The 27,646-nt window shown below is 41.4% G+C and overlaps 1 long non-coding RNA gene across 2 annotated transcripts; it reads right to left on the bottom strand.

The window, feature by feature from the left end:
• Positions 1-112: 112 nt before the first annotated feature.
• On the bottom strand, positions 113-27,373 carry LOC137852788 (uncharacterized). 2 transcript variants are annotated; one of them, XR_011094040.1, is made up of 3 exons: positions 27,292-27,373; positions 6,377-6,454; positions 113-3,479 (listed from the first exon to the last, which is right to left on the bottom strand). It is a non-coding gene; the product is annotated as an uncharacterized lncRNA (long non-coding RNA). The 2 variants fall into 2 exon arrangements; XR_011094041.1 differs by lacking the exon at positions 27,292-27,373 and adding an exon at positions 11,193-12,995.
• Between the last annotated feature and the right edge of the window lie 273 nt (positions 27,374-27,646).

The raw sequence follows: 27,646 nt of genomic DNA, 5'->3' as shown, positions 1-27,646 counted from the left end.
CAAACCTCAGGCATTTTACAGTGAAGTTCCTGTTAAATGCTGCTGTTCCCATTTGGGGCTGGACAATCTCTCCCTACAACTAACAAAAAAATGACTTCTCCCATTGCAACTCAAAAAAACCAAAGCTTTTTATTTATTTATTTATTTTTATCCCTGTGCAGGGATCATCCAGAAAAACACCCAAATTCCACAAAGCCCTTCCCTGTCACCGATGGGATACAGGACCCACAGGCTTACAAAGAAGTTACCATCTACTCAGTCCAGAATTTTTTAATGTATGTAGTCACATCTTGTATTAACAACATACAAAAGGAATTCCAAGTCAACCTAAGGGTATTGTTTCTTAAACAAAAATTAGAGAAAAGGGAGACAATACACAATCCAATGCACTTGCTGCTGTCACACAGCATGTGCAGGACAACCGGGGAATCAGGTCCAGCCAGCATGGGTTCATGAAAGGCAAGTCCTGCCTGACCAACCTCATCTCCTTCTATGACTGGGTGACCCACCTGATGGATGAGGGAAAGGCTGTGGATGTAGTCTACGTAGACTTCAGCAAGGCCTTTGACACAGTCTCCCACAGTATTCTCCTGGAGAAGCTGGCAGCCCATGGCTTGGACAGGTACATGCTTTGCTGGGTTAAAAGCTGGCTGGATGACCAGGCCCAGAGAGTGGTGGTGAACAGAGTGAAATCCAGCTGGCAACCGGTCATGATGGTGTTCCCCAGGGGTTGGTGTTGGGGTCTATCCTCTTTCATATCTTTATTGATTACTTGGATGAGGGAATTGAGTGCACCCTCAGCAAGTTTGCAGATGACACCAAGTTAGGGGGGGAGTGGCGATCTGCCGGAGGGTAGGAAGGCCCTGCAGAGGGACCTGGACAGGTTGAATTGAAGGGTAGAGGTCAATGGGGTGAGGTTCAACATAGCTAAGTGCTGGGTCCTGCACTTTGGCCAAAACAACCCCATGCAGCACTAGAGGCTTGGGGCAGAGTGGCTGGAAAGCTGTGCAGAGGAAAAGGATCTGGGGGTGTTGGTTAATGATCACCTGAACACGAGCTGGCAGTGTGCCCAGGTGGCCAAGAAGGTCAGTGGCATCCTGGCTTGTATCAGGAATAGTGCAGCCAGCAGGACCGGGGAGGTGATCATACCCCTGTTTTCAGCTCTCGTCTGGCTGTGCCTCAAGTACTGTGTTCAGCTTTGGGACCCTCACTACAAGAAGGACATGGAGGCCCTGGTATGTGTCCAGAGCAGGCCTATGAAGCTGGTGAAGGGCCTGGAGCACAAGTCCTATGAGGAGCGGCTGAGGGAACTGGGGTTGTTTAGCCTGCGGAAGAGGATGCTCAGGGGAGACCTCATTGCTCTCTACAGCTACCTGAAAGGAAGGTGTGGGGAGCTGGGGTTCGGCCTCTTCTCACAGGTAACTAGTGATAGGACCAGAGGGAATGGCCTCAAGTTGCACCAGTGGACATTCACGTTAGAAATGAGGAGACATTTCTTCTCAGAAAGAGCAGTCAGGCATTGGAATGGGTCACCCAGGGAAACGGTGGTGTCACTGTCCCTGGGGGTGTTCAAGGAAAGGTTCAACATGGTGCTTAGGGACATGGTTTAGTGGGTGATAGTGGAGGTCGGGGGACAGTTGAACTAGACGATCTTGGAGGTCTTTTCCAACCTATGTGACACTATAATACAGATAAGTATTCTGTGGAGTGCTGTTACCCCACCAAGAGAATCTCAAATTTACATACCACTGTTTCTATGTGTTTGTTGTTTCAGTGCTTGGAGGGGAAAGCTGAATAGAAAACTGACTGAGGTTTTCCATTTTTGGTTCACAATGAACAAAAAATACCACTCTGTCATCTCCAGCGTCTGGCTAATTGCAGGCATCCAAATATCAGGAATTAAACTACAATAAATGTTGAAATTAGTTTAAAAGACACCCAATTCCCCAAATTCCATGCATGGTAAAGGTAGTGGGATTGTTTGGATATTTTTTTGAACTCTATTTTTTTTTACCTCTATAGTTCTTTTTAAAAATTTAAGTTGTTCTCTGAAAGGCTGAGGACTAAAATTTTCTTCAGTAGATCTGGATATCTTAAAAGCAGGCTTCTTATGGGTCCAAGACATGCACTGTCAATCAGTTAAGCTGTGTACAAACATTTCTATTTTCAGGTTTACACATTTTTACATGACAGAGACCTGTGATCCTGCAAAGATTTATTACACCCCCGTGCTTCACTCTTAATGCTCTAAAAATTTGACTGAATTTCTCATCGGGGATTTCTCACAGGACATAAATTCTGTTGCTGCAGGGGTAGCATCGGGGAGTGGAACATGCAGAGCTGTGCACATAAGGATGAGCCAGGAGCCCTGGGTGACCCAGCACAGGCCATGCTTCCACCTGCAGGGTGCAGTCCCACAGGGTCTGAACACAGCACAGAGCTGGATGGTGATGACAATGGGTCCCATCTACAGCCCTGAACAATCCAAAATAATCATCTGGGTCCAAGGGCCCTCTAGCAGACAAGGGCCAGAGGCAGAACTGGAGATAGGACTCCAAAGTGGGCCTGTCTGGAGGCAAGGTCAGAGATACATATGCTCACAGCATAGCTTAGAGATGAAATGGGGCTCCTGGGCCCATGGACAGAGCTTCTAGGAGAAGCTGATCAGGGCCAGTAAGGTATCCTAGTACCCACAGGACCCTGACAGCCAGAGCCTTTAGAGGAAAGCTCAGGCAGGGTCCTGATCTCATGAAAATTAAAGAAAATGATGCCACTGACTTCCTTGAGGTCAAGATCCACTACACATCTTTCTTTTCCATATCCTATATCATGCACCTCAAAAACCCTTGGGTTGCATATCAAATAAATAGATGAAAGTGATGAAAGTTAACCAAAGTCATGCAACAGTCAAAGCACTACAGATAATCACAGCTGTTAAGGATATTAGCACTGTATCAGCTGCAAACAAAATAAAAACTATTGTGTTTCTGGCCAGTACTAGAAGGTCTTGAAGCTTTTTTTCTTAGGCTAGCTGCCAACAGTACCCTGGGAGCGCTAACACTCCGCCATTTCATTTCAAGGCTAATACTGAAATATAGTAAAAAATCAGCATTTTTACAGGGCTTTAAAGGCCAAAGCAAAGATTCCTCTTGCTTTCAGCAAGTATTGGATCAAGTAGTGTATGTATCATTTTTATGTGTGAGAGTGATGTTGCCCTCTGGTGGGTAACCCACAGCCAGAGCAAAGCACTTGCTCTTGATGCAAGCAGAAGCTATTTTTTGATACTGGAATATTTGCAAATACCAGGTGATTTAGCTTTGCTGCACCCCAAGGAGGCAGGAATGCCTCTTTTTACAAGTGAAGAGAAGGGAAGTACAGGAAGGATGCGGTTTCAGTCTGCCTCTATTTGAAGAATGCAGTCCATTGCCTTCCAGGGCAGAATAATCCCCATTCAACTTTCCCAAGGTCACATCGAATATCTGCAGTGAAAAAAAAAAAAAAAAAAAAAAGCTCCATGTTTCATGACTCTCAATTTTAACAAGATAGAAAGAAAAAAACAATCCTTCAAATACTTACATTAGTCCTTAAAAAACTCTAGACACTTCTTATATTTTCCATATGTTTGCATTAATTCTCACCTATATTCATTTATTTGGTTGGCCTTCTTTCATGGAATCTGATTTAATTTTTCTTAAGTAACAGATAAATTACCAGTGTCTATATTATCAGCACCCTATTAAGAACAGGAATCCAGCTCGATGCCACTGGGACGTTGTAACATTCCTATCTCATCAGCGATCAGACTGAGGTCTAGGGAGTGAAATTTATCAAATCCCATTGTACAGTGTATCTGGAAGGATGATAAACATGATTAAAATTCATTTCACCAGCACAGTTCCTCATATGTATTTGATGTCCTTTTTCCTTGGAATGGTTAGACAAATTGCACAGTTTCCTGAAATGAAATTCAGTCTTGGATTTTATACAACGTGCCCTGATAATACAAATCAATATTTTGACAAAACACATTTTTGCCTGAAGATGAAGTATAATGTGTAATGAAATACATTAAAGTACTTTATAATTTATCCTGAGAGCACAATGCATTTGACCAAATGTCATACATCATTTCATAGAAAACAAGGTGAAATATATAATCTATACTACTTCTGTGATTCTAAGAAGCAACTGTATTGAGGGTGCTTACTTGAGCACAATTAAGCACTTAATATTCAGAAAACATTTCAAATTAAGGATCTGTGAGTAACCTCTGAAAGATACGCATTGTTCTACACAATTTAACTTCAAGATCTTTTTTCTTTATCTAATGCAGTATTTTGTTCTCTAATTACTCTCATTTTCAAGATAGTACATTATCTTCTGTGTGTCAGCTTGCTTTTGCCATAGACCTCGCAATGCTTGCTTACATTTGTAGCATGAGGAGCAAAAGAAAAGTTTCTCTGGACCATTCACTCTCTGTGTGACTGTTGCCTGATACCTTTAACAAATGAGATGGTTTCCTCTGAAATTTCCATGGATATTCATCCTCCAAGAGCTCTCTGCCCATGAAACACAGGGCAAGAAATTTCACAGGCAGTAGTGATGTAGAGGGAAATTTAAAAGTTTGTAACTTAACTTGTGCCAGTTACAAAATTCAGTGAGGCCCAGATGAAGCATTCAGGAGCCTGAATCTTCTTCACTTCACAGGGAGATAAGACAACTTATGTACCTTCACGGGTCTCAGCATCATGTATGTTCTGCAAGTTGAGGTAAACACATGAGCAGGAATTTATCCTTTGACCGAAACTTGAGCCAGATGAGGTAGTGTTCAATGGGAAGCTTCAGCAACTCACCAGACAAGACTCCGATACACACAATAGAGCAAGGCATGTATTTTGCTTATTAAAGTTTGTTCCACATAATAGCATGCCTTATTGAAGTCTCACTTACTGCTCTCTCTTGACCAAAACAGCCCGGCCTGAAGTCTTTCCAAGGAGCTTATCAAAATTCAAGACCTAAGTGCCTAGACTGCAGCCATTACACACAAATTGTTTTCACTCAGTCCAAGACATAAGCATGTTCAGGTGGTACGCAGAGATCTGTTACTAAAACATTTCCCACTTGAAATGTAATTGTTCTCCAGTTAGGAAGTAATCATTGAAAAGTAAAACCCTACAGATGACACACCGAGTTTATGTTCACAGAAGGTTAATACTTTTTCCATCCACAGTGGAACTGTTTGTAATTTATAGGCAAAAATTCAGCCCTGGTGTAAGCAAGTGCAATTCTTATTGATCTCAATAGGAGATGCACTCATTTATAGCAGGGCTGTTTTTGGCTTCATGTCTGTTTAGCACCAGAATGAATACTATTACAAGACAGGGCATAGGTTCAGTACATGTTGAAAGCTTTTGCGTGTGAATATTAAAATAGGCTGTCTCCACAATAGCAACTATTTTGGGCTGAAGAACACAACATGTGCCAATCTGAGTTGCATAATGCCTTGCATATCTCGGGGTTCGCTACTCTGAATAGTTCTCTGCTGAATGGCTTCTTAATCTCTCCAGTACAGTTCCTGTATAGATCCTCTATCTAACAGAGCAACGCAGCGCTTTGCTCAATAGACGCGCCCTGTATTCACTCTCAAAAGCATAAGCCAGCCTGTGGGAGAGACTGAGGCAGATCTTCGCTTCAAGAACCCTATGGCTTACGCTATTTTGGTATGAGAATTTAAAGAAAAAAAAAAAAACACATTTTTTACACATTTGGTTTTCATTTGTTTGAAACAGTTTTGTAGCCTAATAAAAAGACCTACAGTTTCATAAAAGGAAGTTAACTGGTTGTCTTTGGGCAGTAGGAGACTTTTTCATTTATTACTGGGTTATTTTAAGGGCATTAACTGCAGTCATCCCGTGAGCTCTGTTATAGAACTGATTTGATTTAGAGTCTTTTTTAATTACACTGTGCTTTATTAAAAAAACAAATGTCAGCGTGGAAGTACTGGATTCGTGGCCTTTCTTATTATGCTGCTCTAGCCTGGAAGGCAGAGCTCTACTTGTAACCCCTTACATTGTCCACTGTCCATCTACCTGCTGGCTGGCAGCAAGCATACCCAGCAGAAACACAGGGTCGGGGTGCTGGTGTTCCCACTCAAGCCCTCCTTCCAGCAGCAGGAATGTATCTAATTTACCAATATAGTTTCACCTTCCAACAGAAAGTAATCTGACAGCCTGATCTCACCTTCCAGCACTTACACCCAAGGGGAAGGCAATTTGCCTGTCTAACCTTGTGTTTTGGCAGGGGGACAAGAAAAGTAACTTTTCCACTTCTGCCTTCCCACGGATAACATACAGACCTCAGGATGGCCATAACTTACCCAATTAGCCACAGTGCCTGCCATCCTCAAAATATACTCAGAAGGCTTTTCCAAAACGGATGATCACAGCACACAGCTCTGAAATAAAACACATGCATATTTCTAGCTCAAGGAAACACACATACTGTGCTTTAAATATGCTTACCTTAGCGTCTTCTTCAATACAGCATGTACAAGTACTGCGTAAGCATAAAACACTGGCAGCTAGCATTCACCACACAGAGATTATACAGGGTAACAAATACACTGAAAGCTTAATTTCCAAGAACCCAGATGATTCCTTAATTTTAATTAGATTTTTCCACATAACGTATACTATATCAATAAATTTCACTTTATAGCTATGACTAGAAGGGCTATCCAGCGCTGAGTGGTATTAATTCAAATGTACATCAAGGGACAAATTAAAATGAGGACATAGTCCAGAGTAACAACTCTGGGAAGGTATATGAAAAGCTGCATGCTTCACTCAAACTCATGCTGGGGAAAAAAAAAAATTAAAAAAAATTAAAAAAAAAGGAGGAGGAAAAGGAGGAAGAACAAAGTTGTCTAGGGCCTCTGTAAAATAGAGTTTAGCCACTGAATCCACAGTCATGGTTCCTCTTGTTCCTGCCTAATCACCTCCTGGTGCTGTTTCCTCCGATCCTGTCCTATCGGGCAGTGTCACCATCACATCTTCTCTCAGTATTATTCAAGAGAAAGCTAAAGGGATTTACTCCTAAGCAAAATTCGTGCCTTAAAGTCACACTGGGATCAAGTCTGGAGGAGCGCTGCAGTAATATGAGAGAATTATACAAACCCTGGAGCTACTCTCAGCTATACCTAGCTGTTTACAAAATAAGCCCCAAAGGGATTTTGACAGCTAGATTTTACCCTGGACTATGGGAGGCAGTGGAAAGGGACAGAAGGGACTGAAAACATATTTGAGATAAGAAAGCGAAAGCCTGTTTGCCTTAGTTTTTGACTGAGGATTTTTTATTATTATTTTTATTAGAATATCCTTCAGCTAAGTGAAAGGGCAGGAGGCATATGAACCTCATACCCCAAATATGAGACCCCCATCAAGGGGAAAAACAAAAAAAAACAAAAAACAAAAAAAAAAGCAAACAACAACAAAAAACTAGAAACACCAGTGACAGAGGACTCTTTATTGGTTACCAGATAGATGGACCGAAAACCTTCTCTAACTTTTCCAGTACACCCTGGGTGACAGTACAAGCAGTAAACCCTACAGTTATTCAAGTGTCAAAATATCAGCTCAGTGCCAAAAATTCAGCAGCTGGAAATTGATGCAACTAAGGTAATAAGCACTTCTGGACTTTTGGGGCTGCATGGGTAAGTTAAATAAGCACAGAACACGTTACAAATAGCATACGCTATATCCAAAAAGGTCATTTGGCTGCACAGCTTTATAGATTGGTCTTGCTCAGAGCTAATACCTGTGCTGTGGATCTGAAGGAGATTCCTGCAATAAACACAGCGTGTTATCCTAAAGGGCCCACGCTTTCCATCAAACTTCCCTGGCTTCAGCAAAGCAGGAACAAGGCTGATGACTGCAGGCTTCCTTAAAGCAAAGGAAAGCTTTGCACTGAGACAAAGTCAGGGCTTGGTTTACAATAAGCAGAGCATGGGACAAAAAGATGTTTTGCCTTGCAGGATAATGGAAGCCCTTCTTTTATAGGGACCAAGTTCCAGATCTGATATGTCCAGCCAGAGCTTTAAAAAATCTCACACATGCATGTCAGCTATTGAATGATATTGTTTAAAGCTAGGAACTGTGAGCTGTTAGTCTTTAAATAATAGGCAGACAGGCTAGAAATTCCAGTGAGTGATTTATAAGCAGGTGGAAGAGAAAGTGGAAACTTCTGTGAATCTTGGTCATGGTCCAGATCAGAGCCTTATTTTGATGGAGGGCTCCCTCTTCTGGATTTTGATTGAAGCGTATTTCCCAAAGTCTAAACTGTTTTGTTTTCTTTTTTTTTTCCCAATGCATTTGGAAGGTGTTTTCAGATAGAAAAACCGAGCAGAGAGGAAGCCTCTACGTGCTCTCACAGCGCAGCAGTCCTACTACCACATACACTGTGGGGACCTGGGCTTTGGGCAGCATGACCAACAGCATCTGCCCCACAGACCTGCTACAGCTAACGGGAGCTGAACTGTGTCCTTACTTTTTAATTTGCATATTTAAGTTAATGGATGTCCCAAGCACAGGAGTAAGTGAGGGTTTACTCTAGCTTATGATTTTTCATTTTTCTTGCTTTCTAAATGCAAGTTTGGGAAAGTTACACCATTAAGAAATAGCCTTAGTGGTGACAATTCCTGGGAACTCTACTTCAGGACAAGAATGCCTTCAAGTTAAGCAGCCCCAAAAGAAAAATATCTATTCAGCTGGAAGTTCTCCAGTGACATGAAAAATATCCTGTTAGTCTCTTATACAAATCAAAATAGTCTTATACAAAAAAGTCCTCCCTAATCTGTGGGGAATTTCCTCCCCCTTAGGAATTCCTTCTGAAAACAGACACTTCCTGAATGGCAGGTGGGACTGCTAGAAACTGAAACTGCATCTTTGAATAATTTACATTTCTTAAGGAGAATAACCTTTTCGGGCAGAAACCTGTTTCAACGAAGATTTTCCTTTAATACAGACAGAGTTTAATACCCCAGTGCAAATACATCTGTAAGACTATGGCTACAGATTGCTATCATGGCCAGAGAGGAATTCATTAGTTCACAATAGAACAGGAATGCAAGCAAAACTGAGTTTTGCTGAAAATAAAATAATAGTAATAATAATCCATACTGCTTCGTGGCCTGAAAAGGAGTCAGATTTTTGAGGGTTTGGCTTTGGGGAATGAAAGCAATTGTGCCTTTTGTTTAAATGGAAAAAATAATCCAATTTAAAGTAAACAGTTCAAATTTAGCAACTACAGACACTGTAATGAAGGATCTGACAAAAGCTGTACATGCCTGATCAGAAAATCATACACTGTTCTTTCAGATTAATAGTCCAAGCCTTTGCCTTCTAATGTTGTTACTGCCCAAAAGACAGCATTCACCTAGACCAGCTATTCTCTGTTTTTTTTTCCTGCCATTTAGCAAATAGCAATCAGCCCTGTCAAATTTTGAAGATTTTGATGTGAGGCCAAGGAGATCTGCAGACCATCTACAGTGAGCTCCCAGACTCACTTGCTGGCCCTCATACCTCAGTTTGGGAATCAGTGACCCAAAAAGCCCCAGCTGAAGCCAGATGCCTCCTTGCCCTTGGCGCTCTGCAGTCGCATCGAAAGAAACAGGGCCAGTCCCAACAGAATTGGCATACAGAGACAGATGCATAAAGGGCATGAGGGAAAACAGAAGGAAAAGTGAGCTGCTTAATGCCAAGCAGCAGAACAGACAGAAAGCTGGGAATAGGGGGCAGGCTTCCTGGGAACAAATCGGTGCTCTCTGCAGACAGCCACAGACCTTCAGCTGTGGCCACAGTCACAGAAAGGGGCATAAAAAGGTGCCCACTGGAACAGCACCTCCAGGCTTATGCAGAAGTCAGTGTTTGGGGTAGGACATCCCCACAATTTCCAGCACTAGAAAAAATAGACAGGGAACTATGAGCCACGTTCCTAACTGAACAACCCCAACTCCCTTAGCCTGTCTTCACAGGAGAGGTGCTCCAGCCCTCTGATCATCCTTGTGGCCCTCCTCTGGACTCCTTACACCATGCTCTTCTTGTGCTGGGGGCCCCAGAGCTGAAGGCAGTGCTCCAGATGGGGTCTCACAAGGCTGGACTAGAGAGGAGGAATCACCTCCCTTGACCTGCTGGCCCACGCTTCTTTTTGAGCAACCAAAAAGGTTTTTAGTTCCTTCCTAATTTTCTCCCCCACACTGATTTATCTTTAATAAGCCTCTGTGTTCATGTTTTCTTGGAACAGAATTGCACAACTCTCCCACCCTTCACCAGGGCTTTGGGCTAAAATCCTCATGCACTTGTGCATGCCTGCCTGGGATGCAAGCCTAGATGCAGTTGGCTCCCTCCAAAGGAATAACAATTTTAACCATTTGACAAGCTCCATGACACAGTGTTTTAAAAGAAAATTCCTATTCAAAACAAAGTAAATGCGCATGAGTCAACTGTCCCACAGAGAAAATTTGAAAGGACTGTATGCAGTGGCTCTCTCAGGACATCTGCTGTTATCTGTGTCCCAGGCCCACCCATTTGCTGTTAATGCTTGAAACTCACATCTTACGACAGGAATCACAGCAATTCTTACCATTTAGTCGTCGTCTCTGCTGGTAACTCCTACCTCTGACTAAACCAAGTTTGCGATAAGAAACAAGGAAACAAGGCTTTCAAAAGTAATAGCCATCCCACATCACCCCTCTGGGAAGCTAGTGTGCTACATTCCTTCAGGGCCCTTCCCCACAAATTGCAGGGCACTGACATAGGAAAATCCCATACCATATTCATTAAATTGTTTTCACTCAGGATTTTATTATCATTGTTCCTGAGAGATACAAATGCATTCCATTCTGTCACATCCAGAAATACCCAATTCAATAGAGTACGAGGTTTTTGCTGGGAAAAAAAAAAAAAATAGGATTGCTTTCCCTTTCATAGTCCCTGTTAGCTGTAAGAAGAGCTGTTAAGCTGTGCCTTATTCCTTGCATGGTTCCCACTAGCTGTGAGAACACATGTCAGGGGATAGGTTTTTATTCCTTCCTAATCTCTTCATATCCTCCTATTTCCCTATGGCTAATGGTGATGTCCATTCCCACATCTGCCCTGGGTGGGCTCTCACTCCCCTATTGTCCTCGTCACACTCACTTTCTTAATTTCTGCTGTTGTACTTCCAAAATCATTACTACCACATCTCTTGGTCCCCACTAGTCTATTGCTATAATGTCCTCTTCGTTGGTTAGAGACTCCTCATTCCTTGTTGACTCAGCTGGGTAGAGCAGGACAACAGAAAGCTGGAGATCTGCTGGGGGATACAAAAGACATATCAGTGCATCTCTGACTTGATTATAAAATTCAACTGGTTCACATTACATAGTTTTTCCAAAATATCCATGAGATGGTCTTTCAAAAAGAATGTAACAGTAAGAATAAAGAGTGGAATTTGGGCACTTTCAGGAGATCTAAACAGGGAGTGAACTGGAGACTCAAAAAAAGAGACAAAACAGTTTCACATCAACCTGAAAGGGAAAGGGCTGAAAGTCTCCACTACTTTGGATAAATCCTCAGCTTATAACATCAGATAATAACTACAAGTGTCCCAGCATATCACCAGGACATTTTTCCTTTATATGTATATTAATTACAGAATTTGCCTCCAGAATGCCACTGAAAACTGTGTTTTCTAGATGCAAGGCCTCTGATCTAGAGCAGTGGTTTTTAATGGACAACTTTATGCAAACAACAAATCTATGGTGTTGAAAGCAAATCAACAAGAGCAAGAAAACCATCTTATCCTGAAACCTACCCCTTGGTTATATTTGCTTGATGGAGCATCCAATTTGATAGTGCAGCTACAGCAACTTCATGGCTGGCAGCTACCCTGTCCAGCAGTTACTGTCTCCATGTCTGACCCACGTGCTCCTTCCACTTTGCTGGCACTGCCAGTCTTCTCTGTTCAGTTCCCTGAATTATCTCAATAGAGGATCAGATGGCTTTGCTCTAAGGAAGGTTTAGAAAATGCTTGCAATGGTGGGAAACGGGAAGCAGGACTGTTCCTTTTGGGAGCACTTGCATTTGCTTACGAATGTACTACCAGACCAAACCCTGAGTTTCACGACAGTGTCTGTGTTCAGGAAACACTTCATGAAACCAAAAATGTGGGATTATTTCAAAGGACACTCTATGGAGATTTAAATCAGACTTTTAGAACTCTAATAGAATTGCCAGTTGTGATTAAAGCCACCCAAAAAGGACTACATCTAAACCTTCAATCCCGATTCCAAAATGGTTTCCACAGTTGTCATCTCTAGAAGTCAGCACAGTATCAGAAATCAGAAGAAAATTCTTCATTGGACTGTTATAGGTATATGGCAGACTTCACTCTGAAATGCTGAACCAACCTTATTGTAGGTATATTTTCACAGGAAAAAAAAATCGGTACTTTTTAAAAAAACACAACATAATATGAAAAATACTGAAGGAATGGTGTTATAATTCCTACCACATGATATTGTATAAAAAGTGACATTTATAAAGAACTTGTTGATAGATAAGAAATAATAGTGCCTAATCTGTCCTGTTTGCCCAAGACAAATGTCTATTTCCATTCAAACATTGGTGCCATTAACACAAAACCATGACCTGTCAAGGAGTCAGATCCTGAAGTCCTTATGAGCCTTTGTTTTTTTCTTATTCATGGATATTTCCCAACGAATATCTCAAGTTTAAAGAATTTTCTTTAATCATAATTTTGGAAAATTATATGACAAACTCCCATTTAGCCACGCAAAGAACAGATTCAGTAAAACTAGGATGGTATCCATGCTTTTGGCCCAAAAAGCACAGGTTCATGTATAGACAAGGAAGTCTTTCCAAGGAGCTGCAAGAAAAAAAAAATAAAATCTAAGAGTTAAACCAATTTGATGTGACTTCATGGGGGATCCCAGTACTCTCACCTGAGAGGGTGAGGGGTGCTTTTATCTTTTGAACTAGGTGCTGCTAGGCTGAGCAGAGATGAAGACAGTTTCCTCTTAACTCTTTCAGCACCACACACACAGCAGTATCCATATGGATTTTCTTATAAAGCACTTATACCTACATTAGACAAATGCCTCATTACAGGGGCTCAGTTTCTAGACCCAAGAAAAGGAGCAGATAACCACAGCTTTCCTATCCAATCATCTGACACCTACTTTTAAGTCAAAGAATATTTCTTCTGCAATGCTTAATGGCCTTTAATGCTTTTTCTCAACAGAAATCCGGATTGCGGGGCTAACAGTGCCTCTCTGCTTAGCCACAGATCACAACAGCTGTAAAGTAGCAGGCTCACTGCGTGGAGTTGGAGTTTCCCGTCCCCCGGTGAGAGTCAGCACCTTGAGTTACAAATAGCTCCTTGCTGACAGGGGAAAGAAAGGTGAACCCTTCCTCCATTTCTGTCATCCCTTCTGCTTTGCCTGCCTCGATCTTCATTGCAGCTCAGTTGCTTTTAAAGCCATGAGGCAAAGCCAGCTTGCTGCTAACAGCATAGCCCAGCCTTCTCCACACCTCTGCCGTCCTACAGTCATTCCTATCCTTTCCCTTTGGGCATTCACACAGCTGCACAACAAGCCAGGATGGGAAACATCCAGCAGAAAACAATCTGTATGGTCTGAGTTGCTTTTCAGCAGGATAGTTCCCTGGCTGGTCTGACTGCATAGCCACACAAACGTCACAAAGGCAAAAGTTACAGGGTGGGAACAAGCAGTCAGTCAAGGGCTGTGCTGAGACGTATTCACAGCATTGTGGATTTATGTTGGGATTTTAAAAGTACCTGCATAACCACAGCTTAAAACATACATATAAGAAAAGCGTCAGTAGAGCCTAAAGAAAGATGGTACGTGGAGGATTACCTAGGGGTATTAACCACCTAGAGAGAGGTTATGCTGCACATTATTTCTGTTCTTGGCCTTGCACTGTGAAGTACAAACAACCAATGGAGAATAAGAAGAGCCTGAGAGAGGCAAACCTTTTCCTGGTGTGTCAGTGGAGTTTAAATCAGGCTGTAAAATGTTATCCTGCCTCTGTGAAAACTCCATTTCTCTTCCTCTGTGGGCAGAATGAGGACAAAGGGAAATCATTTGAACACAGGACATAAGCAGTAAAAATTGCAAGAAGTAGTAGTTCTGAAACATTCATTTTTCCCCAGCCCGCTATGTCTCCAGAGTGAAATAAAAAATAATCCCAAGAGATATACCTAGAAGAGATATTTCTGGATGATTGCATCCAGCCCCCGGTTATCCCAATCAGACCACATAATCCCTTTCATACACCTATCACATTCCATCTTAAAAGCCATTTGTTCTCCTGGATCGCTACTCCCCCTTGAAAGGTCTTGCTAATTCTCCTCCTTTTCTCTTGTCCACGTCTAAATGTACTCAAAGCTTTTTGCCTGTGTGTCAACACCTAAAACGTCTCTTCTCCAAGTGTGGCAGTTACCCACCCTGATGTGTAAGGGTTCGTGAGTGGCACACAGGGCATCTCCTGGTCTTTATCTGCTAGGCTGAACAAGCCAGCCTTTCCTACTCCCCGCACACAGGGCTGTTTCTTTAGCCCCAGGATTTGCCAGGACAATCAGGAACTCAAGGCTGTAAATCAGCAGTGGGTTATCTGTTTGTTTAGGCCTTTCCAGGGAGCCCAGGACCTGCAGGCTGGTAGGAAGCCACCTGGGCCGCACAGCCTCCCTCCCTGGCTTCTGCCAAATGTTTTGCTAGAAACATTCAACAATGTTGAATGTTTCAGTGCTGGCAAATTATATTTTCCAATGGGAAAGTGTTCCACCTGAAAACTAAGCTGGCTCCACACAGAAAATGAAAACATCTCAATTCCAAAAGGAAGCCAGATAAAAGGGAGTGAAATTTATTACCTCTACAATCCACCTCTTTACTGACTGTGGACAAATGGCAACAAAAAGCATTTGCACAGTCAAGACTGACATAACCATTACCTACTTTTAAAACAGGAACAAGTAACAGCAATCCCACTGAAAGCCTTATGATAAACTAGACCAAATACAGGGTGAAATAGGTAGACCTCAGCACTGTTGCTGCCTCAGCATGGCCATTTTGGTAAACTTCCCAAAAGAAGGCATCATTGACTTCTTTATTGAAATGTCCTCCACCCTCTTGCTTGATCTGACAGCTGCTGTGCTCAGTGGTTGTTGTCTTGGAAAACTTACCAACAGCGATACCAACAACGAAGCTGGAACAAAGGCATGTGCCAAAACAATATCCACAGGGAACCCAAAATGCTGAAAGAACCCATGCGATATGTACCTCAACAGGAATGTTCCAGAAAGGGAAGAAGATGACTTCTTTGCTCTTATAAGATTAAAGAGTGCAGGAAATATAAGCTCTGGCATTTCTCACAGCTCCTCGTATTTGAAGTTGATAATATGGCTTCTATGAGCTACAGTAGTATTGAATCCTAAAAGAAAAGGGAAAGCAATACCTAATAAAGCACAACTTCTCTTGTACAAGATTTATGAATATATGAACATGTATATGAAATCTGTGACTTTATTATGCTACTCACAAGCCATTTTAAATCATACAGAGGATTTTTAGCAACATTTCTGTTTGTTCTCTTTCGTGTAAACAAAAGTGACATACTCACAGGCAACGTTGCTGTGCTGTATTTATATTGCTGCCACTTAATTTCCCAAACAAAATTTAAAAATGATGAATAGTTAGAGAAACTTGAAGCATTTTGAAAAAGCAAGAGAAGATAATTAGAAAACCATTTTGCATCTTCCACGTTTGATGGAGTGAGAGATGTGTTCTCCATGACTCTGCTAAAGATCTGAGGTGCCTCTGTTTTCCCATTTCCCCAGAACTTGCTGAAATTAAGATACTATACTGAAATGTCTTTTACAGAGTAGGCAAGCTCTGGTACCTGTGCTACCATGGCACCTGCTTCTCTGTATATAGATTCCTACACCATGCACTCCGTTTCAGAAAGGCTCCCAGAGGCCATGGGAAGCCATGACATTACAGGGTCAAATATGCTGCTTGGTAAGCAGAAGATCTCAAAGGTTGAGTAGGGGCACTTTATCTCTGAGTAAGCATCTTTGCCCTCTGGCAGAAAGCTGACAGCCTGAAGTTTTATAGATAAAATATTTCTATCCACTCCATCCTGGCAAAGTTCAGGTGAGCACCCTCCCTCCTGACTTCTTTTAGACAAGTCTCAGTGGAAAGGAGACTAAAACTGTCCTTTGCCACTAAAGTGACAAATACACATTTATTAAACAGTGATGAGGGAAATACACACAAGGGAAGAGCAGAAAGGACATCATGGTGTTGGAACAAGAACGCAGAGATAAGCATGGAAATTATCACATCGATAAATGCAAGAAAAACACCCTGCTACTAAACACACTGCCAAATCGATGGTAATCCTATTTGTCTGTCTTTCCCCAGCAGGATACCACTGCAAACTGCATGTCTGCTTTGCGGGCTTATACCTTCCTGCCAGCTCTTGCTGGTTTGGCATGAGAGTTTCCACTAAAACTATGAGGCTTAGGGAGGAAGCTCCAAGTGCACCTCTGAGCCATAAACCTGCAATGCAGAACTGTCTGGTGCTGCCAAACCCCACACAGGGGCTCTTCTGAGACAGAATTATTGTGTCTGGCCTAGAACTGCCATTATGACTGCCATTTGGACTAATTACTGCCAAGTTGTCCTTATGCAGACAAAGAAAAGAGAATTGGATTTTGGGGTGATATCAAGTTGTTTGAGCAACTTTTCTGTTTTCTTCGGTAAGCTGACTGAATGATGTTTTATTATTTTTATACAGGCTTATTCCAAGTAATTCTCAATTTAATCTCATTTAACCTTTATTAAGCCACACTTCTCACAATGAAACAGGAGCATCTGTAAAGACTTTTGTATCAGTTCAGCTCTAAGAATTCAAACGTATATCCTAAATACAATAAATATATAAATATTAATTTGCTTAAATAGTCAAAACTGGAGTACTCCCAATAAAAAGTATTACAAGTGAAGAATCAGGTGCTTGGTCTTCTGTTTTTCTCCACTCTTTCAGCCTGTGTTGTAATAAGTAGCAAATCCAAAGTGTAGTGATTAAGAAAAAGGTGGAAGCCTTCTACAGAGCAAAGGCTACACAGCTTCATACTGCTTCCACTTTACCACATTCTTATTTATCTCTACTTGTTATTTTTTTTCGTATTTTTGAGCCATGCAGTTTTGCTTCCCTGTTTTCTATGATTACTTTCTCTCCCCGCCCCTCCCCCCCCCCCCCCTTTTTAAGGTCTTTTAAGTATCTCATTGCTCCTTATTAGGACAGCTGTTTGCTGTGCTTTTATTATGCTCTCTTCTAATAACTGCAGTTCTTCTGAATATCTTTATCCCTGAGGCTATCTTTCCATGAAGTTTCTAACACTTTGCTACAGCATTTTTTAATGAGGTTTGTTTTCCTTACTTTGTATTTATTTTATAGGTAAAAATATTATACTTATATTATATAAAATGTATAATTTTATTATATAAATTATATATTAAATTTATTGCATTTATGGGTAAATCCTAGAACACCTGCTCAGACTTTATTTTATTTTAGGATATTCAGTTTCTAGCTTTCCAGACATTTTCCTTATTGGACAATGCATTAAAGACAGGACGTAGTGGCTTTTGACTGACTGTGTGAGCCCGGAGCATGCCCTTGCCACAAAGAAGGCTAATAGTACCTTGGGTGCATCAGGAGGAGGGCTGACATCAGGTTAAGGGAGACCCTTCCCCTCTGTTCAGCACTGATTAGGTTACACCTGGAGTGCCCAGTGGCCCTGGGCAACCTGCTCTAGGTGGCCCTGCTTGAACAGGGGGGGTTGGAACTGATGACCTCCAGAGGTGCCTTCCATCCTCTGCCTTTCTGTGATTCTGTGAGAGACTAAGCAGAAAAGGCAAGATATAAACCCTTTTCTCTATTCCCACAGGTTTATTGAAGCTACCTCTTATTTAACTATAGTATTTTTGTTACATTCACCTTGTAACACTACATTACATGCAGGTATGTTACCTAATGACAAGGTGTTTCAGTACCTGGTTGTTAAATAGATAGCACACAATTCTCTTTGGAAGTGGCAAAAACCACTCTTAGGAGATGATCACTGAAATATGTCAGAATCAGATTAGTCTCTTCTACACACTGAAGTGGCCTAAAGCTGCCTTATTTGAGCAGCTGGATATTCTCCTTACACAGTGGACTTCTGGCTTTATGTATCCAGTATTGCTCATTTCCTCTCATCACACAATGCTTGCTTTAAGTGGAAGATGACTGCATCTACATTAGAGGAAAAAAAAATAAAACTTGTCTCAAAACATTTATATCTAACTCCTATGGAGCAAGAGTCAGCAGTCCTCAAGAAGCACAATCTGCAAACAAAGCTAAAGCTCCCATTTTTGCTTTCCATAAACAACAACTCTTGGGCCCTATGCCAAGGACAACTTAAGTACACTCAAGAATACGGCCGCTAATTCCACTGGGTATTGACATCAAAGTCAGCCCTAAGTATCTCTAGAAGTGAAGACACATGAGACGGGTGACTTCTGACAGCTCTTCTGCAAAGATCAACTCTCGGCCTTGCTGCTGGCCATCATGGGTTAATGTCTCAATCATTTCATTCAGTTTTCCATTACGAGCTCATGCCAATCCCTGTCATCAGGTCTCACCAGGGCTGAAAATGTAAACAGATTCCCAAAGCACTTAAAGATATTGGAGAGAATGAGACAACCCAAGTAATGCCTACAGTGACCAGGAACAAACATGAGGCTTGGGCCTTCCCAAATGAGGGCTGGAAGAAAGGGCTGTCTGTGGATAAATTATACAGTAACAGATTTTCTTTACCCTCCCTGTCATAAAAGAGGGCCTCAAATTTGCTTAGGGCTCAAGTGAGGACAGCAGAACCTGTTTCAACTTTGCCATTCCTGAGTGATTCTACATCGAAACGTACATGCAGCCTACAAAGAGAACACGCCCAAACCACCAATTCCTTCCGACCTACCACAGGTATCTGAACTTTCCATAACATCTCATCTTTCTCTCTCGTGACCTCCTTCACCTTCTCTTCATGGCTTTTCTTTTTTTTTCTAAATATCTCTTGGAAAAGGAAGATAAATACTTTCTATGGAGACATTTATTTAGAGACATGGGAAGCAGCAAGATATCTTTCATTCAGTCTTGCCTATGCTTCAGCATCCCCATCTGTGAAGTCCAATAAACTTATTCACCTTCATAAATTGTACTGGACTTCTGGAGAGAAGTGGTTGAGACCCAAGTAGTGCTGAAACTCTGGTGTGAAGCACAGCACATACAGCATTATTCCAAGCAGTTATATTTAGAGCTTCAGATATGTAGCTCAGCCTATCCTTATCTAAATGCAAAAATAATAAAAAAAAAAGACTTTATTTTTTTCCTAGATTCTCCAGAAAAGGCCAAGATCTGCCTTATTGACAAACCAAAGCAAAAATAAAAACTAATTAGTTTACAAAATTCATTTGTCTTCTTGGGGAATTAAAATGAAGAAACAGAATCTGTGGTTTTCCTTTTCTCCCAAGTTAAACTCCATGAAAAAGAAAACCTATTTGCAAAATGCAAATAAAGTACCTGAAGGGACACTACCACATATCCTTTTTCCCAGATCATAAATAGTTATACCTGACACAATATGCCCTAGGGCACTTACAACCCTCAGCTCACAAGAAAAGAATGAAATACTCTTAGCATCCTTCACCTTTCCAGAAAATCTGGTCCTTGCTGCTAACAAAACAGCTTGTTTTTGAAAGAGCAGTTTCTATCTTGCATTGTGCAACCTCACAGGTCTTTAGCACCGAGTCTACTTCTGTAAATTAATCAGCTTCCCAGATGGTCTCCTTTGGTAAGATCCCCAAAACCTAAAAAAGTAGGTTTTATGCCTAAAAGATATTCTGCAACACCTTAAAAATAATAATAATCAGAGTTTGCCTGTTATTCACACAGTAATGAAAATACCACATACATTTGGTTTTAAATGCTCTGCAGCAGTTTCAGACACCCAAATTAGGACCAACATTTTCGCCTTCTATGCTAGTTCAGCAAAGGATACCAGTGAATATGTGGTGATCCACCCCGCCTAGCGTCCTGTTTGCTAAGGTGGCCATAACCTGCTGTCCATGGAAAAGTAAGAGTAAGTCTTCATGTTATATACATAAACACTCAAGTCAGCAGCCTCCAACCAATGCTCTCTCACTTCCCAAGTGTGTATCGAGGTAATCGAGACAACACAGACAGGCTTGACAGCGGTAACCGGTGAGAAGAAAAGAGACAACAGGCACAAGCTAAAATGTGGGAGACTCAGATTGAATATAAGGAAGTTTTCACCACTTTTTGCACCGTGAGGACAGTCTCACATTGGAGCAGGATACCCAGAAAGGCTGTGCAGGCTCTGCCCTGATGGATAAGGGCATTTGGAAAAAAAAAAACAGCTAAATGCAATATGCCTCTAAGTTGTGTCCTCAACGTTATTTGCTCTTAAGAAATCTCATCTCATTTGTAGATTCTTTCAGTAACATTAACTGCATTTACTTTCACACAGTTAAAGATGTTGAATGGTGACAAGACCCATATTAGTCCTCAGAAAAAAACAGCAAGAAATCCTACTCAAAATTTACCGTTTGATTACTAGTTTTTGTAATTCCTGCTTAATGAGTTGTAACATGACTGGCAGTAGCGAGCAACCAGTGAATTGAACTCTGTCTACAGACAAACAACTAACTGCAACCCTATCTAAAAATGCTTAAAATCACCTCTTTCAATTTGTTAAAAGCTGTAATAATTATGCAGTAAAGATTGGAGAAGAGCAAGATGGGAACCTTTGCCTTGGGAAAGTAGTTTTCCTTTTTGCTTAAGCATTTGATTTCACTCGCCATAACAAAAACAGTTTCAAAACTATTTTGAAGTCTGCTGTGGCAATAACATGAGAATTCTCCTTTCCTTGCGCAGTGATAATGCAGTAGGAATAAAAGAATGTGTGTCACGTTTGCTTTTCCTCCACAAAAAGCACGTCCACCAGCTCTTGAAGACAACTCTGTTAGAAAAGCATTTGGTGGGGTGGGTGGAGGAAAGGTTCATAATCTATACTGAGTAATCCTGCTAATTACAGACAATTATCTGTAGATTTCTGACCTGTGCATCATTCTATTTCCTCTTACGGATGAGTCTTCGACAAATTCTTCCACTCACATTTAATAAAAAACGTTACACATCAACCTTTAATTAAAACTAGCAACACAAGAGAAACTTGCAGCAGCCATGTATCTGTAGGTGTTCATGGGCATTAGCTTTTCTTTTTCACGTCAAGAAAAAGAAAAAAAAGTATCTTTCTGTTGCACCATAAGAAGCCTGATTAGAAGAATAATGCCTCAGGCAAACCCTAGAGGTGGAAGCAACTTGAAAGAAACACAGTGCTGAAAAACTAAGTTGATGCAATATTAAACAAGTGAAATCATGGAAGTAGAAAAAAAAAAAAAAAAGAATCTTGAAGAGCCAGATTCTGAATTCCTTTACATTGATTTGACACTAACCTAATTCTTCTAATTACTGCAGAATTGCTAGTTTTAATTATACCACTCACTTGTATGAATGTAAAATACAGAGCCAGGCCTACAATCCTTTATGTACCACAGAAGGGTGACCACATGGGCCTGAGGTCTGCTGCTGCCTAGCAGACACCGAAGCACTACTGACCTTGTTACAGCCCCCACTACCTCGAAGCATCTTGCCATGACCCATTTCCCCTGGTTGGTGGTGAGGAAGGATGGGGAAGGCCATGAAGATCTGTATCCACACACAAACAGAATCTTCTCAGCATCAGCAATGGACTTTCAGTATCATTGGAGCAGTGCCCATGCTCCACTGATTAAACCACACAAAGGAGCTGGCTCCTCCCTGGGGATTTGTCTCATTCTGCCCAAACCTTTTGAGCCAAGATACTCCCTGAAATATTGTAGGCTGGATACACACGCGCACGGACACACAAGCTCTGAACAACAAAAAGGAAGGCTTTCCAATGAAAACACTCATCCAGCCTTAACACAGAAATGCTGCTGTTACGCCCTTAGTCACAGAAGCCAGCTGCACAGTTTCCAGTCACACTCCACCTTTCACCTGTTACCGTGAGGCACGTTCAATTTGTCAAGTGTCATATCAAAGGATTTTTGCAGGTCTTCACTGAAAACCAGCCGGACCAAGTGCCTGGAGGAACCAGCCTGGCCAGCAGCAGGCAGCGACACCACTGGTGGTGTGACTGCGGTCTGGGGCCTCGGCCACCCCCGCCCCACCTCGCAGCCTGCAGTGTCCGTCACGGCTTGCAATAAAGGTTATCTCTCCCTGCAGCAAGGAATTGACTGATTGCGCTCCCTGACAGGTCCTAAATTCATTTTAAGAATGCAATTTGGATTTTTTTTTTTGAAACTTGCTATTTTCAGGAAGACACCGAACTGCACGGAGGTGTGGGCTTGCCTTTAAATACCCAGGGCTTTCTGTTGGCCAGGTACTTCGAGCTTTGCTCCAAACCTTCGTGCTCAACGCATCCTTTAGGAAACCACCCTGAAGATGACAATCCTTCCAGCACTGCTGGCTCTGATTCTGGTTGACCTGCTAATGGCACAAGGTGAGTCAAACGTTGGCAGATCAATCTTTGTAAATTTGAAAAGAGATTCAAATTCCGGAGTGGATTTATTCCCACATTTATTTCCCTCCCCCAACTCCTGCTTGGCATCTCTGATCCAGAAGAGCAACTATGTACATGTTTAGATAACCCTAGAAGTAATTTGCCTTTTCACAGTTCTTCTCCCCCATGTGAATTCCTTTTATTTGTAGGTACCCCTGTTCCCCCTGTGCTTGGGGAAACGACTGTGGAGCAGAGCAGAGATCCCAGTGTGCAACCAAGCACTGAGCTCCCCCTGGACTACAGCAGAGACCCATACAAGGAGGAAGGCATGGAGCAAACCGGGAACACCGGAGTGCAAGAAGGTGAACAGGACACTTGGGAGATGAGTGGAGAGCCCGGTACTGAATCTACCCCTAACCCAAGTGTGGAGCCAAGCCAAGAACCAACCCAGGAGTCAACCACTGAAATATCCAGTAAGGCCCATTTCATCTTTGACTGTTCTCATGCTATTGTTATCTCATTTAGTTTTGTTCCTCCAGCACTCCTACCTTTCCTGCAATAACAGGAGTACTAAAAAAAGAAAAATAGTGCTTTTCCTTGTAGTTTATTTCTGAAAGGGTCTCTAGCATGCCAGAAATCTAGCAACTTCTGCTTTTCTTCTTCCAAAACATGAATACATGTAGATTGCTAGTAATGGCAGAGGAAGGTTAGAATCCTTAAGACAATTTTTGTTATTAGGTATGACTGCATTTAACAGGTGTATGTAAAGTGAGGTTTCACCTGCCCTCTTTATGAAAGAGGTTGCTCTTGTGGATTAGGCCAACACTGGCTTAAAAATGCATTTCTAACATGGAAAAAATATATGGTTGAGTTTCACTGTTAGAATGTCCTGTGATCTGATTCAGTAAGATCTTATTCTGGTGAACCTCAGCTCTATAAAGATGGGCCAAACTATCCCCTATAGGAGAGAAAGCTGAAGAAGAGTCAGAAATTTGGTGACTACAAACCAGCACAGGTTCTGTCATTATCTCCAAGAGCGTTATATCTGAAGGCTCTGCAATTTGTCCCTCAAAGCCACCAAGAGTTTCTCCAGAGCTCACGGCAGGGCACAGAATGTGGAAGCAGGCACTCCAAAGATTTACTTTTCCCCCCACTCTTCCTAATTTCTATGTTTTTCCTTTTGCAACTGAGATGATCTGACACTGACTTAACCTTCCATATTCCTTTACTGTTGTTCACATCAGCTGCTTCATCTTTTGAATGTCTTTTCCCTTGAAAATATTCCCTTTGAAATGCTTTTGCTGTGTTTCTCCCACTTAACTTCAACAGCATTTTGGATGACACCTATGTTAAGAAAATTTGAAGGTATAGAAATCACATCCACCGTGATTTCAGAAAACGGAGCAACCCTTGAAATTAGTCAGCTCTACTACCACAAACATAACAAGGAAGCACTGGGGCAGAACTTCCTGAGCTCTCTGTAAACCATCACTACCATTACCAACAGTACAGTGCTGAGACCTCACACACTTCATTAAATGATTGTGAAGTACCTCACATAAAAAACACTATCAAGCAATTGTGCTTAATAGTACTATCAAATATTACTTGCTCCTCTAGGACTAGACATAATGGTCTTTTAAATAGAAGAATCTTCTGCACAATGAACTCTTGAGGAAGGTTTTGTTCATTCTTTAGTAAACACAGTAGTTTATGTAGGAACAATCTTAAGTTCCACAGTGTTCAAAATAAACAATTGGCAAAGCCCCAAAGTCACAGTTCCAAGCTGTTCTGTCACACACTGGAGTAGTTTTATATTGACCATTCTTGTTTTTACTCTAGAATAATCTGCAACATTAAATCCTGATGGAAAAGCAACAGCCACACTTACGTGCAGAGTTGACATCACCACTGAAGAACACACAGTGCCTGCAGCAAGCTGGACGACAGGGCAGAACTCACTGCAGTTTTTAAAAACGCAGCTTGTTGGTAAATAGCATCCACAGCCTTCGGTCCAAGGATCACATCAAATTCTTGCTTACTTTAACAGTTTAATTAGATCATGGTTGACCTGTGCTGTTTTGCTTGCATAATAATATGAAATAAAGATGTCAGTGCAAATGCATGCTTTGTTATTATTGTATGTCCTTTCCTTGTTAAGAAAGTGACAGAAAGTGAGAGAGAGAAAGAAAGCAAGAAAGAGATTGATTGTAGGGCAATTTCCTAGGTCTCCTCTCAAACTTATTTCAATTAACTGTTGCTTGTTTTTTCTTGCTTTATTGCTGTTGTGACCAAATGTACAGGAATTACGAACAGGATTGTGAAAGTTTTTTTTCAGACAGGCTCCAGAAGGTTTCAGCAGGCTGTTTTAAGTCTGCTGAAGGCATCATCTGTGGAAGGAGACAGTTTAAAAACAAGACTTTCTTCAGCCCATTATTATACCTTAGAATACTTTTACACAACACCCAAAACTATCTTTGAGGGATTTCATGGCTTGCAGGTACAATGACAAACAAGCCATTTATCTGCAAATTTTGAACACACACAGATGCATCCAAAGGTTTACTTCTGATAAAACCGTGGATTACAACATAAATTGGAAACATGAATGTATTATTACCTTACCAATTCGTTTCTTGTATAATATCCATGCATATTCTACTGCCTGATATCAATTGCAGAATTTCTTGTTTGGTATTCTTACTGTTGAGCCAAGAGAGCAGGCTGAGTGCTGCACAGAACAGAGATGCTGGCTCTCCTCAGAGACTTCAGAACCATTCAGAGAATGAGAATTGCAATGGGGAAAAAAAAAAAAAAAAAAAAGTAAAAGTGCCAGAAGAATAAGTTTCTCTGAAACTGTTTAGGAATCTTTCTTTGCTAAGGAGCTTAGAGCTGAAAAATTTCATGGAAAAACAAACAAACAAAAAAAGCACTGCAACAAGTGAGAAGCCTCCATACCCTCGAGTGCCTGGTATGTAGACTACGCAGTGGTGTGATATTGGAAGAAACAATGAACAGTCCCAGATTTCCTGTTTTTTTGTTTTGTTTTGGTTTGTTTTTGTTTTTTTTCATCTCATTTTCAAACATAATTTGGTGTCTTCTATTCACTTATTTGTAAAGTTGTAACTAAGGAGAGTCCAACCTCGAATTCCCTGTTTGTAAAATTAAACAGAAGCTCTTTAAACAAAACAAACTGAAACACGGTTAACCTTTAGCATATGCCGATCACCAGTACCTTAGAAAACAATAAAAAAAATACACCAAATATTAGTCAAAACACATTTTGGCCCCAAAACAGCATTCAGTGTCAGGGTTCACCTTATAAAGCAATTCTTAGAGTCTTCTGGCATTGCAACTCTGTCTGACCAATAGGCCAGAGCACTTCTGAAGGCAGAAATACAAAAATATAAAGCCCACATTCTGAACTTGGCACCAGACAGCATGGAGACACAAAATAACAATTAAAAATACCTCAGGTCACTTAGCATGTATAATTTCTAGATTCTTAAAATGCTGATCAGATGGCAGGCAGAAACTGGTAAGAGAAAGAAAACTGATTCTAAAATAAATATGGTATTGATTAAGCAGGGAAAAATGACTGGTAATGAAGAAAATCACCACACGATGGCTCCACATACAGCAACTTTTAAAGAGTTGCACTTAATGCTGGCACAAAACCAGTCATCCAGGAGCAAAGAACTGCAGCAAGCAGTGCTACTCACTTCTCATCTAGGCAATACAAAGGTTACTTGCTTTGCAGCACCTCCTCCGGGTCTCCTGCCTGGTACAAATACAGGTCTCTGCCCTCCTTCTCCATCAGGACATAAATTTGAGGTTTGGAAAAAACTTTTTAGAGGGTGCCCAAAAGGATACTCGTGAGTGTTGAACCGGATATGGAAAAAAAAAAAGTGGAAACTCAGTTCTTAAAGGCACGACAGGGAGAGGAATGAAGCAGCCTTCCCACATTTACTTGTCCAAAACCTTCATCACCACGGGTAGGAAGGCTGCAAGCAATTTAGGAATGATTTAAACAACTCAAAGGATTAGTTCTTTAAAAACATAATGAATTGTCATGCAGGAGTGCACCGATGCCATGTAGTTAGCTTTAAGCATATCCTGTAAAACTGTAAAACAGGTTAATCCTTGACAAATAGTAAACTATCTGTTGGGACCTTAGCTCTAAGAGCTCTGAGCTGCAAACAAAAAGAAATTTATTGTTCATAAATTACTCATCAAGTTTCTTGTACCTTCTTTCCGGACTTCTAATACCAAACAGAACGCTTTTGAGACATGTGCTCCTTTGATATGCTCCAGATGGCCTCTCCCACTTCTATTCTCACACCTCCTTCAGTTAAATGGTGCCCAGAATAAGAGTACATACGGCACAAAAATGCACCTTTCTTGCCAGTCATTTACATCGCTGTAATAAATGCATTGCACCATGCCAAAGTATTATCTCCCTAACTTCCTGCACAACGAAACTTGTGCTGTTAGCTACAGAGGTAGACCTGCATGTCCCTCGCACAGGGAAAGTATTGTACTACTTACATTGTTTCACGACGTTGGTCCTCCATTCCCTTCAGAAGAACTTCCAGGCAAATTAAAAGATGCATTTGGTCATCTATCCTGTCTAACAAAGCTAGATGCTTTGTTAGAACTCACCAAGGGTACCTGTGAAATTGGCAGGCAGAAGACTAGGTACTGAAAGAGCAAAAAAATAAAATCCAGTTTCACCCAAGTTAACTAAAACCCTGAATTACCTCAGTGACTGGCTGAAACAAGGGGCAGGTGAATCCAAACACCTGTAAAATGCCCTCCGCAATACAAAAAGTTCCAGTTAAAGATGCACAGTATGCAGATACAGGTGACATTTCCTACATTCATTGTGAAAACAGACCACAGC

The sequence above is a fragment of the Anas acuta genome, chromosome 2 (genome assembly GCF_963932015.1).
Source record: "Anas acuta chromosome 2, bAnaAcu1.1, whole genome shotgun sequence".
NCBI classification, from domain to species: Eukaryota; Metazoa; Chordata; class Aves; order Anseriformes; family Anatidae; genus Anas; species Anas acuta.
Note: the sequence above shows the minus strand (reverse complement) of the source record. Positions and strands in the feature narration are given on the sequence as shown.